The 19,444-nt window shown below is 45.8% G+C and overlaps 1 protein-coding gene across 6 annotated transcripts in view; it reads left to right on the top strand.

The window, feature by feature from the left end:
• Nucleotides 1-19,444, top strand: part of PEBP4 (phosphatidylethanolamine binding protein 4) — a 264,107-nt gene that overhangs the window by 134,029 nt on the left and 110,634 nt on the right. The gene's annotated exons all lie outside the window — the stretch shown is intronic.

Here is a 19,444-nt window from a genome sequence, read left to right as displayed (position 1 = left end):
AGCAGCTCTGCCGAGGGGTCACCAGGAGGAAGGGTGAGAGGAGAAAAGGAAGAAGATGATGGAGCTACCCTCCTTCTAGGGGGCTGCTGACTTTCGGTCAGGAAGATGTGCTAGGTGGCATGCTTGAGGGAAGGGGCATACAGCAGAAGGGAAGGAATGTGTCTCCATAAGGCTCTAGGGTCATGGAAAATACTCTTATGCTCTAACCCCAGACCAAAGGCTATCTTCTAAGAGGTTCCTAGAATCTTAGAACAAGAAAGAGAATGTTGGAGCCAAAAGGTACCTGAAAAATCATCAAGGCAACATCCTCATTTCTCAGTTGAGGAAACTGAGGCCCAAGGAAACATGGCCAAATGGGACTAGAACCTAGGTCTTCTGACTCGGGCTAGTACTCTTTCCACTATACCCAAGCTCTGACTTTGTACTGCAGAAGCAACACTAGCTTAGCAGACTCTAAGAATGGAACAGGCCTCTGGGCAAACAAGATGGCCTCTCTGTCTCCTGCGAAGCTCTTACAATAGTGTTATTTTCTCTTATGACATCTTTGGAGTGGAAGGGCCAGCCAAGATCAGCAGCCCAACTTAGAAATGGAGTAGGTGGCAGTTGTCCGGCAGACAACTGCCAGGACGAGCCTCACAGCTCTCCCCACCACGGCTAAGGGTGTTGAATTTCAGGCTGGTTTTCACCGACTGTCCCTGGCCTGAGTGCCAAACAGGAAATGGTGGCTTTCTTCAGCTATTTCCCCTAGGTCCTGCCCCTCCCCATAGGCCCTGAATTCCAGAGGGCCACACAGAAAGTATACATCACATCCTGTAGGACATAGGGTGCTAGATCCCACCCAAGGAGACCCAGAGGGAGGAAGGGCCTTCAGTATAATCTAGGGGTACTTTTTCATGCCTACTCTGGCACCATGCAGTGGGACAATATTTTTCCAAGCGCCAGCTTCAGACAAAATTTTATCAGTCTATAAAACTTTTTTTTTTTAATCAAAGGGCCTTGCTTCTAGCTCATAGAAACTTGGAATCACGGGATTTCATAACTGGAAGGGACCTAAAAGTTCATTTGCTTCAACCCACACTCAAAGAAGTATCCCCTCTACAACACTCCTGACAAGTAGTTATCCAATTTCTGCTCAAAAATATCCAGTGATGAGGAGCTCTCTACCTTCCGAGGTATCATATCCCTGAACAATTCCAGTTATTATTGAACTGAAATATGCCTGTATAATTTCTACCCATTGTAACTAGTTCTGCTCTGTAGGGTCAAGCAAAAGCAATGTAATCACTTGACATCAGGCTCTACTTCCTCAGATCCTTCAATGTATAGTGTGGTTGTGAGTGACTCTCTTCTATGTTTGCGTCCTTCCTAAAATGTGATAGCCGGAACTGAACACAGTACTTTTTTTTTTGGGGGGGGGCAATTGGGGTTAAGTGACTTGCCCAGGGTCACACATCTGAGGCTGGATTTAAACTCAAGTCCTCCTGACTCCAGGGCCAGTGTTCTATCCACTGCGTCACCTCGCTGCCCCTGAACGCAGTACTCTTGAAGTGGTCTGAATAGATGTTTCATCTGGAAGATGGCAATGGCCTGGGGTTCTTGTGGCTATGCCAAGGTGATACAAGCCCTGGGAGCACTTACCAAGTTGGAAAGGTTTCAAATACAGGCCTGGGAATAGATTGTAGGACCACAAACAGCCTCCTTTTTTTCCCTGAGAAGTATGAAGGCCAACACCGTCGCAACCCAGGAGTTGCCCTGGATTCTTATCCAAGCTGTTGCCAAGGTGCAATGATTTCACCTCTGTGAAATCTCTGGTATACGTTCCTTCTGTCCCCTGACACTGTTACCACCCTCGTGCAGGTCATCATCACCTCATACCTGGATTATTGTAATATCCTGGTGGTGGGTCAGCCTGCCTCAAGTCTCTCCCTACTCCAAACCATTCTTCATTCAGCCACTAAAGTGATTTTCCTAAAACAGGTCCAATCGTGTTATCACCTTACTCAGTAAACTCCATTGGCTTCTTTCTTTCTTTCTTTCTTTTTATTTATTTATCTATTTTTTTTGGTGAGGCAGTTGGGGTTAAGTGACTTGCCCAGAGTCACACAGCTAGTGTCCAAGTGGCTGAGGTCAGATTTGAACTCAGGTCTCCCTGAATCCAGTTCCTCTGGCTTCTTATTATTTCCTCCAGGAGCAAATACAAAATGCTCTGTTTGGCCTTCAGAGCCCTTCATAACCTAGCCCCCTCCTACCTTTCCAGTCCTCTTACAACCTTGCTCCCATAGACATACTTTTCCATCCAGCAGCACTGGCCTCCTGGCTGTTCCATGAGCAAGGCACTCCATTTCTTGGCTCTGGGTGTTTTCTCTGGCTGTCCTCATGCCTAGAATGCGCTCCCTCATCCGCTCCGACTGCTGACCCACCCTGGCCTCCTTTTAAGTCCCAACTAAAACCCCACCTTCTACAAGAAGCCTTCCTTAGCTGCTTTTAATGCCAACTCTTTTAATTGCTACCTAGTTATCCTGCATATAGCTTGCTTTGTACATATTTGTTTGCATGTTGTCTGGATTGTAAGCTCCTTGACAGCAAGGGCTCTTTTTGCATCCCCAGAGCTTAGCATAGTGCCTGGCACATAACGGGGTCTTAATAAACGTTTATTGAATTGATCTGAACACTTTGGATTAGGAAAAAACTGATATAGAAGATGGAAGGGAGGGTTAAGAGTCAGAGTAATTGGATTCTATTCCCAGATCTTCTATCAACACACAACAAGGCCTAGAGAAAGTCACCATGCCTAATTTTCCCCTTCTGTTAAGGCGAGAAAAGTAACCTGCCTTCCTTTTCCCATTCAGAGTGAGTGGAAATAGTAGATTTTAGAACTCCAGCTATATTGATACTCAACCTTTCACATACTGGTGTGATCAGAGAATGATGGTAAAAACATTGATGGGCCAGCTAGCTGGCACAGTAGATAGAGCTCCGGCCTTGGAGTCAAGAGGACCTGAGTTTAAATCCGGCCTCAGATACTTGACACTTACTAGCTGTGTGACCCTGGGCAAGTCACTTAGCCCCGATTGGCTCACCAAAAAATAAACAAATAAATAAAACACTGAGCTTCTTGGAAGCAAACCCTACATGAATTCAATGTACTGTCAGTCCCCCTTTCCTCCCCTCTCCCTTCCCCATGGCCTTTTCTGGAGAGTACCCATTTAGGAGAAATTTCTAGCAGAACGTTCAATAGTTTCTTTCTCCCACCATTACTATGTCCCCAGCTTTTACTTAAAAAGGATGTGTTTTTCAGGTCTGATTCATCTAATAATCTTTAGCTTGAAAGTCTAATTAAGTTATCGATAAATTTGTATCATTCATTTCAGGAGAAATGCATATAGGCTCCTCTTTTATTGGTCTTTGAAATTAGTGCTTGGGGCTTTTCATGCAGGTATTTTCATTAGCGTCTTTACTGTTAACGGGAATATTGAATACGTGAAAATGGGATATTAATGCTTTCCACAAAGAAAATCACGACTGATGACAAACAGAGCTTAGAACAAATAAACAAAGACATCTCCACCCACCTGCCCTCCCTTCCCCCTCCTCACCCAAAAAGATCTTCCTAGAAACTCTCAGGGATTCTAAATTTTGGCCTGGACATCTTTTGCTTGAAAAGGAGAATGAAAATTCATTCCTTGCTCTGCTGCACTTCTTACCTCCCCTCGCCGTTCACTGTTCCCATCTATCCCTTGGATGCAGTCAATGTAGCCAGTCCCCACAATGTATCGGGATAGTTAGATAAATGTAAAATACAAACAACTGGGCACTTTGCAACACCAGCTTTTTGGCAGTGGGGCCAGCCACACAGAAACCTAAGGCGAAGCTGGGACGTTTGAGTCCGAGTCATTGACTCTGCTGCTGGATCTGAACTTAAGCAGAGGTAAATCATTTCTCTAAGCCTCAGTTCCCACCCTCACCCATAAAATGAGGAGAAGGTTTCCTCTAGCTTTCACGAACTCAGTTGGCCACCCTGTATCTCAATTTCTTCCTCCGTAAAACAGAGACCTCTGAGAATTAGTATAAAGATCACCTGTGTGAAAAAATCAGGAGCCTTATGGTAATCTGTAGATTTATTTTGATTCCTAGCCTGTCAATTTTCATTGAAATCAAAGCAAAGAAAAAACTATAATTGGGCACTTCTTCTGTGCCCAGGAGTGTGTCAATGATGGGAAAACAGGTAAGATTGAGGAAAAAGAATACTTGTTACCTTCACAGGAGAAACACCATAATGCGTCGGACTTGACATCAGAAGGGGTCCAATAGACACAACTTTGGTGGCTGTGTGACTTTGATCAAGTCAGTTACTTTTCTTTATTTCAGTTTCTTTGTCTATAAAATGGGGCTAATAATGCTTACCAAGCTTATTCACAGGGTTGTTGTGAGGAAAAGGTATTGCAAATTTTAAAGCACTCAAGAAACATTAATTATGATTATTACCTGGAAACCAGGGTCAGACAAAGAAATCAAAGCAAGGCAATGCATTAAGTTGTGATTTATTTATTAGCACATTTGCGAGTTGGCTGTTGGGATCTGAACAAGTTGTTCAGGTATCTGCTTTTCCTGTATTATAATTGTCTTTTTAAATAATAACTGGAGGATATTCCATTTAACTAGTACAACACAAAGTTCCCCCCTTCCCCCTCCGGGGACATTTTCAATGATGAGCATGAGGAGGTTATCCAATTTTGAAATAAGGCCAATTTTAATGGCCCACCTACTTCTGAAGACCCCACGCTGTAGCCCAGGTGTTACTTATAGTTCAGCCCTGTCCATGGGTCCTGGGCTTCACTGAAGCTGAATTTCTAAGAATGTCAAAACATGCAAAGCCTTACAACAAAAAAGAGCTCATCCGATTCCTCCCCTTCATCATTTGAGACCTGTTGGGATCAGGTTCAGTCATCTCCAAGAGTTTTAGGTCGGCAAGCCCCAAGAGGCTGATACAAAGCCTCTCTTTCTTGACCCCCATCGCTGGCACACACACAATTTGAGCCAGACCCAGGGCCATAATAACTAGGATAGAGTGAGTAGGGCTTTTCCCCATAGTGCTGAGTGTTTTCTCCCCACAGTGGAGACCACCAGTCCCAGGCCTTGTACTTCACGGCATATCCCTATTTGTTTGCCTATTCCCAAGGCCCTTTCAAAAGCATATCCATTTTCCAGGGTCTGTACTGCTCTACTGGAGTAGAAGTGGGACTCTCTGGGGAACAGGCAGACTTACACACACACACACACATACACACACACCAAACTGCCTTCTCCATCACCACCACCACCATTGCTGATGTCTCTCACTTCCCCAGTTCCACATTCAACTGTTTTGGCCCTGTATGAAAAAAGTTCTGATGACAGCACTGGCCTTGATTTCCTTGTGTCCTCTCAGACCAGAGATGAATCCATAGAACTGGTCCAGAAGTGGGCAAAGCTGAAATTCAGGTCCAGGTGAATTCCATCCTACCATGGCATCCCAGCAGATTGCTACTTCGTCCTCACCACTGTCTGCTGACTTGTTGTTTTCTAAAACCCAGCACCCTTCACCATTCCTTTAGCACCCAGGGACTTAGCATTGCTGTCATTGTCACACCCTACAGATGCTTTCACTCCCATTCAAAATAATTTCAATAAAATGTTGCTATAAAGTAGAATATTATCTTTTGATGAATGTTTTTAAAGCCCTTTAGGTTTTCATGGTAATTTGTGGTGTAAAATTATTTAGAGATAAGAGCCAAATTAGCTCTGGTATGCTCAGGTCGCTGTGTCCTGTTATCCATGTGAGCAGTGTTTAAATATAATCAGCCCTTCGACTAATGCAGCATAATTGTTCATTTGAAAGAGCTTTTTTTACTCCATTCAATGAGTCATTAAAATATTCAAGGGATAATGCAGTGAATTGGAAATGAATTTATCATATTATCCTGTACATACTGTAGCGCCTCAGGTAACTAGGCAGAGAAAGAAAGGAGAAAGAGAGAGAGAGAGAGAGAGAGAGAGAGAGAGAGAGAAAGAAAGGAGGGAGGGAGGGAGGAAGAGGGAGCAAAGGAGAGAGGAGCTGGCTGTTCATGAGGAATCTGATAAACAAGGCTTTTGAATTGGTGTATGGGAAGGCTAGAGAGGAAGGATGGCTGGAGAGAAAGAAAATGATTTTCTTCAAGCAGCTCTCTCTCTCTCTCTCTCTCTCTCTCTCTCTCTCTCTCTCTCTCTCTCTCTCTCTCTCTCTCTCTCAACATTCTGAGAATCTGTACTCCACCACAGCTCTGCTGTTAACTTATTTTTATCAAATATGTTTATATCAGAAAGTCGTTATGGAAACCAATTCTGCCATCCAGGAGAATTCCTGGATCAGGCAGAAAACACACACACACACACACACACACACACACACACACGTTGCTCCCTCTCAATCTTTTCCTCTCTCACACACTCACATTCTCACTATTTCTCTTACACACACTCACTGTCTCACACATACATAACACACTTATTTTATCTTTCACACAGTAATGCTCATTCTTTCTTTCTCTCTCTCTCTCTCTCACACACACACACACATACACAGAGTCCACAAAGGAACAACAACAGGCCCTTGCCCACTCAGCTATGAGCTCAGCAGGATCAGCGACTGAGGGTTAATACTGACAAAACAGAGGGCAGCATCCCTGGGTCCCATGGCCTGGAGATAAGTCAGAAAGAAGCACTGAGGGGAAATGGGGATCGTTGTCCAGTGGATAGGGCTGAGGTCAGCAACATAAACTCCATCCCCGATTGCTGGTCATCAATCAAGTCTCTCCTTACCATGCTCTAGGGCTAAGTTCCCTACTCAAGACAACTGCCCTTTGAAGAAAGCAAATAGGGCCATGGCAGAGTCAGGCCTTAGACACTCTAAGTGCATAATCAGAAGTGTAGTCATAGAATTGTAGACTCTCATCATGAAGTCTAACCTCTCCTTGAATAGGAATCCACTGTACGATACCTAGGCAAGGGACCATCCAGTGATGGGGAGCCAGCTGCCTACCATAGCAACCTTTCCACAACTGGATTGCTAGAGAGTCCTTCCTTATATCAAAGTCAGACTTCTGCTCCCTGGAAATTCTACCCATTCGTCTCTAGTTCTGTCCTTTGAGGTCAAGCAGAATAACACTAATTCCTTTTCTACACAACAGGTTTTCAAATGCATGATGGCAACAGTCCATCTTGGGCCTTATCTCTACCAGGTTAACTCTTCCTCATTTCTTCAATGGGTCCTCTTATGCCTTGGTTTCCAGGCCCTCTACCATCTACTGGTTGCCTATCTCTGGATGTACTCCAGCTTGCCAATGCCTTTCCTGAAATGTGACATCAAGAACTAAGGATGTAGCATGACCAGCCAGAGGGCAAAAGGACCATAGACAAATGATGGCCTAAATCACGGGATTTCGAATTGGAACAGCTCTTAGAGTTCAGACCATATCTGGGTCTGAGCACTGAGCTTCTGTTAATGTAGCCCTAAGATGGCATTCACTTGATTGGCCATGATATCGCACTTTTGATTCACATTGAGCATCCAGACCATTAAAGCTGCCAGGATTTTCTTTCTTTGCTTCTTTGTATTTTGCATCCCTGCCCCTATCATCTGTAATCATAGTAAGTATTTAATAAATGCTTGTATTCTTCCTTCATTACTTCTTTTCTCCCTTTCTCCTTTCTTTCCTTTCTCCTTTCCTTCCTTTCTTCCTTCCTCTCTCCCTCTCTCCCTCCTTCCTTCCTTGTTTCCTCCTTTCTTTCCTTTTTCCCTTACTTACTTCCTCTCTCCCTTTCTCCTTTCCTTCGTTCCTCCTTTCCTTCCTTCCTCCTTCCTTTCTTCCTTCCTTCTTTCCCCCTTTACTTCCTCCCTCCCTCTTTCCTCCTTTCTTCCTTCCTCTCTCCCTTTTTTCCTCTCTTTCTCTTTCTTTCTTTTCTTCTCTCTCCCTCCCTTCCTTCCTCTCTCCTTTCTTCCTTCCTTCTTTCTTTCTTTCCTCCCTCCCTCCCACTTTTCTTCCTTCCTCCCTCCCTCCCTCCTTTCCTCCTTTCCTTGCTTCCTCCCTCCCTCCCTCTCTCCTCCCTTCCACCAATTATATCAGGCTTCTGAAGTGTAGCTCATGTAAGCCTAGTGTCCTGAGCTCACTGAAGGCTCTCTTACTATCTCCTTACTTATCTTGGTTTCAAGCACCTCTTAACTTATTTGTGTTTTATCCTTCCCAGTCAGAAGTCACTTGTAGAGAAAACAGAAGCAAGTTCTGAGTCAAGCAGTTCTCCCTTCTCTGTCTCAGCCATTACTACTGCCCCAGCCACTCCAAGCACTGCTACTCTCTTTTCTTTAATCTTCCTCTTGCTCCCAACATGTCTGTAAAACAAGCCCTTTCTATTCCCTTTTTATTCTTCACTTGCTACCAGACACTTTGAGCTTCTGTTTTCCTGAACCCATACCTTCAGGTCTTAAGGAACCCTTTTATATTCATCCTCAGTTATGTACCCTTGTTTCCATCTTCTGTACAAGTTGTTGTTTTTTATTCTAAATTGGTCCCATAAGTCCACTGCACTTCCACACAAGTCTCTTTTAACAGATACTTCTTCCTTCTCCATCAGAATCATTTATGTTTATGTTGTCAGAATTTCAATCTTGAGAGCTTCTCATCCCTCCTGGGAAAACTTCCACTATAGAATGTTGGGCTATGGGATGTCCTTTATCTGAACTCTGAAATCTATTCTCCCCAAATCCAGGATGCTTGTCAGACTATTCCTGGTCCTCCCCCCTTACCACATCCTAGGATTTTTCTACTAAGTCATAAATATGTTGACTTCTCCTGCTAGGATTTTCCCATTCTAAATCATAGACTCTTTGTGTATTGCATACTATGTCTCTAGACACCCTCCCCCAGCAGAATGGGCAGACAAGAACAATTTGTTCCAAATTGTTGTTCGGCCACAAAGGCGGCCGAAGCAGGTGCTGGGGAGAGCTTAGAGCTTGGGCAGACATCAAAGATGCCAAAGTCATCCACTGCATTTGGGCCATTGCCAGTCATCTTGACTTTTGTCTTGCCCCTGGAAGAGAGAGTGAGGCTGACAACTTTGTGCACTTCGGTCTCACTTAAATACATGAATGAGTCAAGACATCACCCTGTGATTGACTGGGCCTCTTCAAAAACGAAGGACAGATGACAACAACAATCACATCGCTATCACAAACTCAAAGTCGTTGTGGTCACTTTCTCCCAAGGTTCTCCTCATTTCTACCTTGGTAACCAACACCTCCTTGTTGGCCAGACTCAGGTCCAAAAATAGCCGTTTTCTTTGTCACTTTTTCCACCTTTTGAAGAATGAAATGATCATCAAGAGAAAGAAGGCATTTACCACCTGTTCTGCTTTTTGGAAAGGGTAAAGAGGCTTATGATTAAAGGAAGTTTTAAAGTGTTTATTAGGAAGCAGATATTTCAGAGGGCAAAGTGGAAGGAATGAAACATTGTGGGGGTGTGGTTGGAGGGAATATAAGTAAGAGAGTAGCTAGTAGGGGATGGGGAACAGGGTTTGTATATCAGAAGTTGGAGGAAGGGAAGGAGGAAGTTATTCAGAATCTCTGGGATGAGGTAAGTATAATAAAGTGGGAGTATGCTGACCACTGAGAAGTGAGTGCAAATAAAGTATCGGTGACTAGGGATGTTCATTGAAGGAAACACATGATTAGATTCTACAAGGTCATTCCTCTAGCTTCAGCCTCATGATAAGGGAAACCAGAGTTTGGCTCAGGGCAACTTTCTAACAATTCAAGATGTCTAACAATGGGATGGGATGGCTAAATCACTCCAAACACTTTCATTAAGCACCTTGGCACAAGGACTGTGCTAAACGATTGCAATATGAAGACAAAAGTGAAACAGTCCCTGCCTTCAAGGATCTTACATTCTAACAAGAGAGGCAAGTATATATATTTATTTATAAAATATCTACAAAATTAATATGATGGTTTGGGGAGGAAGGGTATTAGCAAGTGGGGGGGGCAAGAAAGGCTTCACGTAGCACATAGCACTTGAACTGTGTCTTGAAGGAGTCCAGGGATTCTGACAGGCTGAGTTGAGGATGCAGAGCATTCCAATCATGGGGGTATAGCTGGTACCTGAGCATGGACATAGCAGGTGCAATACTGTGGATGAGGAGTGGTAAGTAGGCCAGTAGTATTGAACCATAGAGTGAATGAACATGAGCATATCTGTATGAAGTCTGTAAAGGCAGGAAGGGGCAGATTATAAGAAACTTTAAATAATAGAGAGGTAATAGGGATACTAGAGGTAATAGGGAACCACTGAATAATAAGAATAAGAATAATAACTAGCTTTTACATATTGCCTGCTATATGCCTGGCATTGTGCTAAGCATGTTGCAAATATTATCTCCTTTGATCCTCACAGAAACCCCAGGAGATAGGTGCTATCACCATCATCATCATCATCATTATTCCTCTTTACAGTGAGGCAAACAGAAGTTAAGTGACTTGCTTAAGATCACACAGCTAGTAAGTGTCTGAGGCTGGATTTGAACTCAGGTCTTCCTGACTCCAGGCCTAGTGGTGTGCTATCTGATTATTATTGAATAGGGAGACACGATCAGACCTACACTTTAGGAAATTCACCGTGGCAGACTGTGGAGGATGGATTATAGCAGGAAGAAAAAATCAAATAGGAGATTTGGTAATGAGCTCCCTGTGACAGGATCACAGACTTAGAACTGGTAGAGACCTTAGCGGTCATCTGTTTTCAGACCCCTTATTTTACAGATGAGGAAACAGAGCCAGTCCCTAACAAACCTGGGAACTCGTCTCAGCAGATATGATAGACTAGTACCAACTCTGGCTGCTGAGGAGATCTCCGATGGCACCTGTGGCCTTTCAAAGGTTGTAACCTGGCCAGTTCTCTCTCCGGATACTCATTTACCTACAATCAGGAAAGAGCAAACACAAAAGAGACCAAAGAAACAAGATGCCGTGAGTTCACAGACATGCGGCAGCTGGGTTGGAGAGAGGGTTTACTGCTCCTCCACGGCCAGTTAGCGCGATGCGGTCTTTTTCACTTGAAAACCCCCAGGCCTACAGGGGAAGGGAAGGAGTGACGTCACCGGCTGGAACCCCCTTCTGGGCACCCTCAGCCCCTCTTCAGCCTCTGCTCTGCCATCGGTATTTCCAGTACTTCCTTAGCCAACAAGTATCTTTGTTATTCCACAGCATTAGCCCCTCAGTCACTCATGGCCAGAACATGCTTCCAAGCTCCAAGCTTCCTTATTTTGGATTAAAACTAGGTAGGGACTATGACCATGGGTCTGAAGTGCTGGGAAAGATCCCTCCGTTAGGCGTGCCTGGAAGCAAGGTGACCCTAGGCTTCCCTGCGCTTGCTGAGCATGTAGGATATTAGGGCGGGGAGGGAGGAGGGTACAGGCTCTACAGGGAGGAAGCAGCAGGGCCAAGATTCGAACCAAGGTCTTCTGAGTCCAGATCCAACCCTCTTCTCCCTGCACTGCATGGCTGCTGGAAATATTCAAGCACAGGCTGGATGACCATCTGTCAGGAATATTGTAGAAGAGATTGCTTGTATTGGGTGGGAGGTAGGATTAGGTCACTTATAATATCTCCTTCAACACTAACATTTCATCATATCCTTGGATGGACTGTGTGCCTGCTCATCACATCTCCCTTCCAGGGGACTTAGGCGGCATAATGGATAGAGCACTCGGCCTGGAGTTGGGAAGACCTGAGTTCAAAACCTGCCTCATACTTTTACTAGCTATTGGTTGTTGTCCTTCGTCCTTGAAGAGGACAGAATGGCATCACTGTGCTAGAGTCAAGTTACAGTGCAAGGGACTGTGGCTGATCAGGCCAGTACGAGCTCACAGATCGGGCACAAATGGTCCGTGTGAACATTTGGGGTGGAGTCTCTCAATCTGTGCATCTTGTGTTTCTTTTGAGCTGCTTCAAGTCTGCTTTGCTCCTGCAGCACAGCACATGAGGCACGCCACACTGGGCGGTTCTGTGCCAGTGTCCCCCATGTCTCACAATCCATTCCAAAGTTCTGCAGAGAGACTTGAGGGTGTCCTTGTATCACTACTTCTGACCTCTGTGTGAGTGCTTGCCTGGTGTGAGTTCTCCATAAAATAGTCTTTTTGGCAAGTGTACATTTGGCATTCAAACAACACGGCCAGCCCATCATGGTTGTGCTCTCTGCAGCAGAGACCCTGTGTGACCCTGGGCAAATCATTTACCCTCTATGGCTGCTCTGTTCCAGATGCCATGGAGATACAAAAGAGGATATAAGATATGTTTCCCACAATCGAAGAGCCAAGTAGGTCAAACCACAGCCATCACCTCAACCACTATCTCACTTCAAACCCCAAGACCCAGAGCCCCAAGAATATGGAGGAAGGCCATATCCTCCAGACACCTCAGACTTGCCTCCAGCCTGGCCCCTGTAGCCATCATGAGGAGGAGCACCCCTTGTGGAAATAAACCCGGCAGGTACCTCTGCAGAGGCTACAGTTGTACATTTTCAAGCTGCTGGAGGTCCAGAAAAGAAAGTTCTCATTACCACAGTCCTCGGCCCTGTGGGATAGTTCAACATCAGAAACAGAGAAAGTTTTATCAATGGGAACGGTTAAAGGAGGTGAATTTATCCCAAGGTCTGCTGGGCCTTTCCAACTGACTTGCAGCTGAAACCTCCATATGTTATCTCCCTCTACTAGGATGTGAGCTTCTGGAGAGCAGGAATTGTCTTGCTCTTCTATCTGCATCCCTCCAAGAGGTAGGGACATTCTAGGAATTGGGGCGGAGGGTGAGGTGGGGGGCAGGATGAGGAAAGACTCGGCATGCAGAGAATGAGGAGAGAGTTGTGTCTCCTGGGAAAACCCCTGGTTTGCTAGAAAACAAGCTGCTTAAAAAAGAAAAAAGAAAAAAGAAAAGCCAATGTAATATATAGAGACTGCATTAATAAAAATAGAGGGCCAAGATTAAGGGAAGCCCTCTTCTGTATTTGACCAACCAAATCTGGGAGGCAGAGGGAATAAGTATATGCACCTATTAGTACCAGGCACTAGGCTAAGTGCTTTACAGTGATCTCATTTGATCCTCACGACAACCCTAGTCGGTAGGTGCCATTATTATCCCCTTTTTACAGTTTTATAGGAAATGAAGGCAGACAGAGGTGAAGTGACTTACCCACAGCCTAGTAAGTGTCTGAGGTCACATTTGAACTCAAGTCTTCCTGACTCCAGGCCCAGCACCAGGTCACTGACCTGCGCTACATCTGCAATATATTGTCTGAATTCCAGTCCACATTTTACTGGACACGTTGTCAAACCAAAGCTCATTCTGAGCATAGTCTCACAATTCATGTCATATGAAGAATGGCTGAATTATGTGGAGATACTCATCTTGAAGAAAAGGTTAAAAGGGAACCGTCTGTTTTCAACTGCTTTATGAGGTAGTGAGCTCTTCCGTCATCAGAAGTATTCAAACAGATCAATCAGCAAGCATGTATTAAACACTTACTGCATGCCAGACATCGTGCCAAATGATACCAAGAAAGGCCAAAACAAAACAAAAATCCCAGTCCCTGCTGGCAGGGAGCTTTCATATTAACGGGGGAGACAACTTGTACGTAAGTGGGTCCATAAAAGGATACACACAGAGAGAGGGGAAGACTCCCACGACGTAGGCAGAAGGTAGTGTTCAAGCTGGGTCGGGGTCGACGGGCAGAAGCGAGAAGGGAGAGCATGCCCGACCTGGGAGAGCACCTGTGCGGGGGCACAGAGACAACAGAGGGCGTGTCTGGGGTGAGTAAGAACAAGCAGGCTTGTGTTAGTGGCTCTGAGACTCAGTGAAGGGGAGGAAGGGGTGATGAAGGAAAGGTACAAAGGGGAATCTCAATTCCAAACAGAGGACTTTCTCTTCGGTCCTAGGGGTAAGAGAGAGCCACGATTCCCAACTATTGAGCAAGAAAGCGACCGCCTTTTGTGCATCTTGAAGTGGACAGCCTCTAACCATCTCAAACTCCACATACCCAAAGCAGAAGTCATTCTCTTTTGCCCCAAACCCTAGCCTCTTCCCAACCTCGCTATGACTGCTTCCCAGACATCCAGGCTCAAAACCGTTGCTCAGTCTCGTCTTTCCTACCTCATGCTATCTATCTCTCACATACATCTCCTCCTCTCCAAGGCCATAACCTTGGTTTAGGCCCTTGTTACTTGCCTAGATTGTTGCAATAGTTCTCTAGCTTGTCTTCCTGCTTCAAGCCTCTCCCCACTCCAATCCGTCCAAAGGCTCCTTCTTACCTCTAAGGTTGTTGTTGTTATTAATATTGTCATCATCACCGTCATCTTATTAACCTATAAACACTCTACTGACTGGCTGGCTCTCCTAGAGTCCTTCCAACATTCCACGTCTGGAATGCACCACCATCTTCCTTCCACCCCTTAGGGTTCCCTGACTTCCTTCTAGACTCAGTTCAAACCCTGCCTCCCGGAGGAGGCCTTTGGGGGTCTGCCCCAGATGCCAGGGCCTTCTCTTCTCAGTCCCTTCTATCTACTCGGAATATGTCACATATCTACCTGGTGGTGCTCTCGTTGCCTCCCCCATTAGACTGCACGCTCCTTGAGGGTAGGGACCGTGTTTCTACCTTTCTTTGTATCCTCAGTGTTTAACACAGTGTTTGGTACATATAAAGTGCTTCATAAATTTTTAATGACTTGATTTGATTCAGATGCATGTACACTTTAGGAAAATCACTCTGACAGTTTGGTGAAGGGTAAGAGAGATTTTTGACAAGGAGACTGATGAAAAGACTTGCAGTGGTTCACATAATAGCCATTGAACCTGTGAGAGTAAAGAGAAGGGGATGTACACAAAAGATGCTGGGAAGGTAGAAAATTTGGCAACTGTTTGGATGGGGGGGTGAGAGTGAGGAGTAAGAGGAGGCAGAGGCTAAGAACCTGGAAGACTGGGAGGATGGGGGCACCCTCAACAGTAATAAGAAAGCTAGGAAGAAAGTTAAGGGGCATGGGGGAAGATAATAAGTCCTATTTCGGGAATGGTGAGGTTAACCTGCTTATAGGGTACCCTGTGAAGACTATCTAATAGGTAATTGGAGATGGTAGGGGTTGGAGCTCTGAAGAGGGACTAGATATATAGAAATATAGCGCTATATCTGGGAATCATCTGCCCAGAGATGCCATTGGACCCATGGGAGCTGAAGAGGTCACCAAGGGAGAGGGTACAAGGAGAACAGAGGGCCCAGGGCAGAGCCTTGGGGGGCAGGGCACATAGCACTGGGGGAAAGACTAGACCCAATGACTTAAGTTCCTCTTCTCATGCTAAGGATCTCTGCTTTGAGGCTGCTGAAGCAGCTCTGACGTGCAGTACCTGTGTGACTTTGGACAAGTCACTTGATTTCTCTGCTTCAGTCTCCTCCCCTGCTCACTGGGAGGGTCGGACCCTCTCAATGCTTAACCCAGTGTTCCCATGATCTACGGCCCAAACAAACAGTGGTGGAGGCAAAAGAGAATGTGGGCGAAGTGGGCACAGGCACGTAACACCACATGCATGTGAAGCCATCAAAAGACTTTTGGACCCCACTGGTAGCTGGTCTGAGTTCAAATTCAGCCTCAGATGCCTCCTTGGGCAAGTCACTTAACCTCTGTTTGCCTCCGTTTCCTCCGCTGTAGATGTCATAATAGCACCTATCTCGCAGAGTTGTTGTGAGGATTAAATGAGACAAAGTCCTTAGCACAGTGCCTGGCACATAGTAGGTGCTGTATAAATGCTTATTCCCTTCCCTTTCATTCTCTTCCCCTACTCCTTTACAAAATGACCCAAGGTCTTCTCAGTCACAGCTCTCTGTCCTTTCCCAAGACCAGCATCACTCACACTGCGTTCCCTGTCCCCCGTGTCCACCTCCCCTCCTCCAATCTCACTTCTCCTTGCCACGTGTCTTATGCCGAGCACAGTGTGGCTCAGTGGTCCAGACTGGCCAACAGGGAGGCAGACATGTTGGGAAGGGGAATTCATGAGGAATCCATCTCTAGGTTGTTCCTTCATAGTCCTTGAACACTGAGACCACCGTGAGTGGTGTAGGGTGAGCTAAAAAATAAAAAGGCCATGAGAAGGCCAGTTACAATGCATCTCCAAACCCTCATCCCCTCCACCCTTCCCCCAGCACTGATTCTACCTTACCAGGGCAGAGAAAAACAGTGAGAAGGAAGCATAGTGGGAGCTCAGGGCCAGCCCAAGGACTTGTTTCTGGGTGGGAAGGAGGGGGCATCCCCAGAGTGGGAGGGCAGGGGCTCAGGGCTCCTACAGCGGCTGGCCTGTCGAGCACTTAGCTGAGAACTAGCTTTCCCTAGGGGGATGGGGTTGGTGTTTTCTTGTCTCAGTTGATGAACAGATTCTGGGTGGCAGGAGTCACCATAGAAACAGGTGCTATCTTAAGCAAATGAGCCTTATTAACCTTAAGAGTGGTGGAGTTTTCACAAGATTGCACATATAGGGTAGAAGCGAGAGCGGAGGTTTGGGGGGGAGAGGAGAAAGGGAGGGTGGGGCTACTATGGCTTTGGAATACTCTCATTCTGTGTGTGCTTCAGACGCAATGCATCTACATGCTTCCACACGCATGTGCCACGTGTGTGTACATGTAAGAGCATGTGTATCTGTATATTTGCATTCAGGATCTGGCAGGGGTGGGAGGGGATTGTATGATCTTGACTAGCAGGGCCTGTGTCCTTCCTTTTCTCCAAGAAACAGACACTGCTTCAAAGAAATTCTCTTTTGGGGGCTGGCCCAGAGTTGACCGAGGCCAGCCAGGGTCCTCTCTCTGAGTTGGGTCTACTTTGTGTCTGTTCCAACACTCTCCAATCTGGTTCTCGGCTCAGATGTGGACTTGTCACTACCCGACCTTGCTGATTTCATCTTCCTCTGTCCCCTCCTCCTACAATGCTGGAGCCTTATCCAAAAACGGACCAGCTCAGTTTGATTCAATTCAATAAACATGCGTGTAAGGTGCCCTGCTAGGCATTAGGGATTCCAAGGCCAAAGTGAGTGGGACTCTGCCCTGCACAAGCTTATCATTCTCCCAGAAAGCTATGTTTACACAGAAAAATAAATGCAAAGTACCCTGCGCAGACCTGGACTTGTAACTTAACTGATAGAGGGAATTCTTAGATAAGGAAACTCCCTGTATCAGTACCGGTCAGTCCTTTCTCTTCAACTTAGAGAGGTGCCTAGGAGACTGAGAGGTTAAGTGACTTGCCCAGGGTCATGCAGCCAGTGTGTGTCAGTATGCAGAAAGAAAATGTAATGAAACTGTATAATTAGGTATATATATAATGTAATTAAAATATAAACTGAGGCAAACAGAAGTTAAGTGAATTATTTTGGGGGACCAGGAAGGCCCTTAGGGTCCTGGAGGCAGCATCTGAACTCGATCTTGAAGTAAAGCAGTAAATTAGAAAGGCAGGATTTGAACTCAGTTCCCCTAACTCCCAATACAGTGCCTTTCCACTACATCACACAGCCTCACCAGGGCTCCTTGGATTTACTGCCTACTTTCCCTCATCCCTCATTCCTTCCTGCTCCTGTCCAAGCCTTGGTCTTTGCTTTGACCCTACCCTTTTCTCTCTTGTGTTCTCTGCTCTCTTTCCCGACTCTGCTTTGTCCCTGTGCGTGCCTAGTCACCAACCAGATCTTGTCACGTCCAGCTCCACAACATCTCCCATGTCTAACCCCTCCTTGCTACTCATATGGCCACCCCCTTAATGCCTGAACTAGGCAAAAGCCTCCTCCTCCTCCGTCTCCCTTCCTCCAGCCTCTCCCTACTCCAATCCATCCTCCACTTAATGGCCAAAACACGTGACATTCCTTTTTGGGGGGAGGCATTCGGGGTTAAGTGACTTGCCCAGAGTCACACAGCTAGTAAGTGTCTGAAGCCAGATTTGAACTCGGGTCCTCCTGACTCCAGGGCCGGTGCTCTATCCACTACGTCACCTAGCTGCACCCACGATATTCCTTAAGTACAGATCTGACTGTGTCGGTACCATATTTAATAAACACTAATAGCTGCTGATTGCCTTTAGGATAAAACAGAAACTTGTCTTGGCAATTAGAGACCTTTGTGACCAGGTCCTGATCTTCCTAGCCTCATTATGTGGGATTCCTATTCCTCCATTCCACCATGCAGCCAAGTTGGCCTTGCTGCTCCTCACACAGGGCACCCCTTCCTTGTCTCTCTGTTTGTGTCTTGAACACTCTGTCTCCTCATCTCTGCCTCTTAACAATTCCTTGTTTCCTTCAGGACTCGGCTCACACTATCACCTTCCGTAAGAAACCTTCCCTGGTCCCCCGCCCCTCCCTTCAGTGGCTAATGTCCCCTCTCCCAAAACAACATTGTATTTATTTTGTATTTATTCTGCTTATACATAGAGGCAGCTAGGTGGTGCAGTGGGTAGAGAATCGGACTTGGAGTCAGGAAGACCCGAATTAAAATCCTTCTTTAGATGCTTGCCGGCTGTGTGACCTTGGGCAAGTCACTTAATCTTTGTCTGCCTCAGTTTCCTCATCTGTAAAATGGGGATAATAATAGCATCTACCGCCCAGCATTGTTGTGAGGACCAAATGAGATACTATTTATAAAGTGCTATATATATGCTAGATACACACACACACACACACACACACACACACACGGATGTAGTTGTTCTCTAGCCTGGATGGGGTGCCAAATGTTCCCATCCTGTTGCCTCCTACTGGCTGTATGTTCAAAGGCAGGGTGTGTGTAACACCTTCAGTTGTGGTTTTACCAAAATAGATTTTTTTTTCCTCTTAGTATAGAGTTCGTGCTTCCGTGTCCCATAGCAGTCTGTTTGTACCTCTCTCTATTAGGTACTATGGTTATCAATGTGTTGGTTTTATTTCTGCTTCTAGACTGTAAACTCCATGGGGGCAGGAACCATGCCTGTCTTATCTATACACTTTAAGGAGAGACTGGATGGCTACTAATTGGGGTTATTAGAGAATAGGACCGCTAGGTGGCACCACAGTGCATAGAGTGCTGGGTCTGGTGTCAGGAAGACCCAACTCCCAGAGTTCAAATCCAGCCTCAGACATTTATTAGCTGTGTGACCCTGGGCAACTCATTTAACCCTGTTTGCCTCAGTTTCCTCATCTGTAAAAAATAAGCTGGAGAAGGAAATGGCAAATCATTCCAGGATTTTTGCCATGAAGACCCCAAAAGGGGTCACAAAGTATTAGACACAACCGAAAAACAACTCAGCAACAAGAGAGAAGGAAAAAGACGTGGAGTAGCTGGCCCAGGGGCTCCCTTAAGTGCCAGATGTCTTAAGATCCTCTTTGGTGCCAGGG

The sequence above is a fragment of the Phascolarctos cinereus genome, unplaced genomic scaffold (genome assembly GCF_003287225.1).
Source record: "Phascolarctos cinereus isolate Bilbo 61053 unplaced genomic scaffold, phaCin_HiC Scaffold_2;HRSCAF=192, whole genome shotgun sequence".
Lineage (NCBI taxonomy): Eukaryota > Metazoa > Chordata > Mammalia > Diprotodontia > Phascolarctidae > Phascolarctos > Phascolarctos cinereus.
The sequence above is the reverse complement of the archived record's forward strand: the minus strand, read 5'-3'. Positions and strand labels throughout refer to the sequence as shown.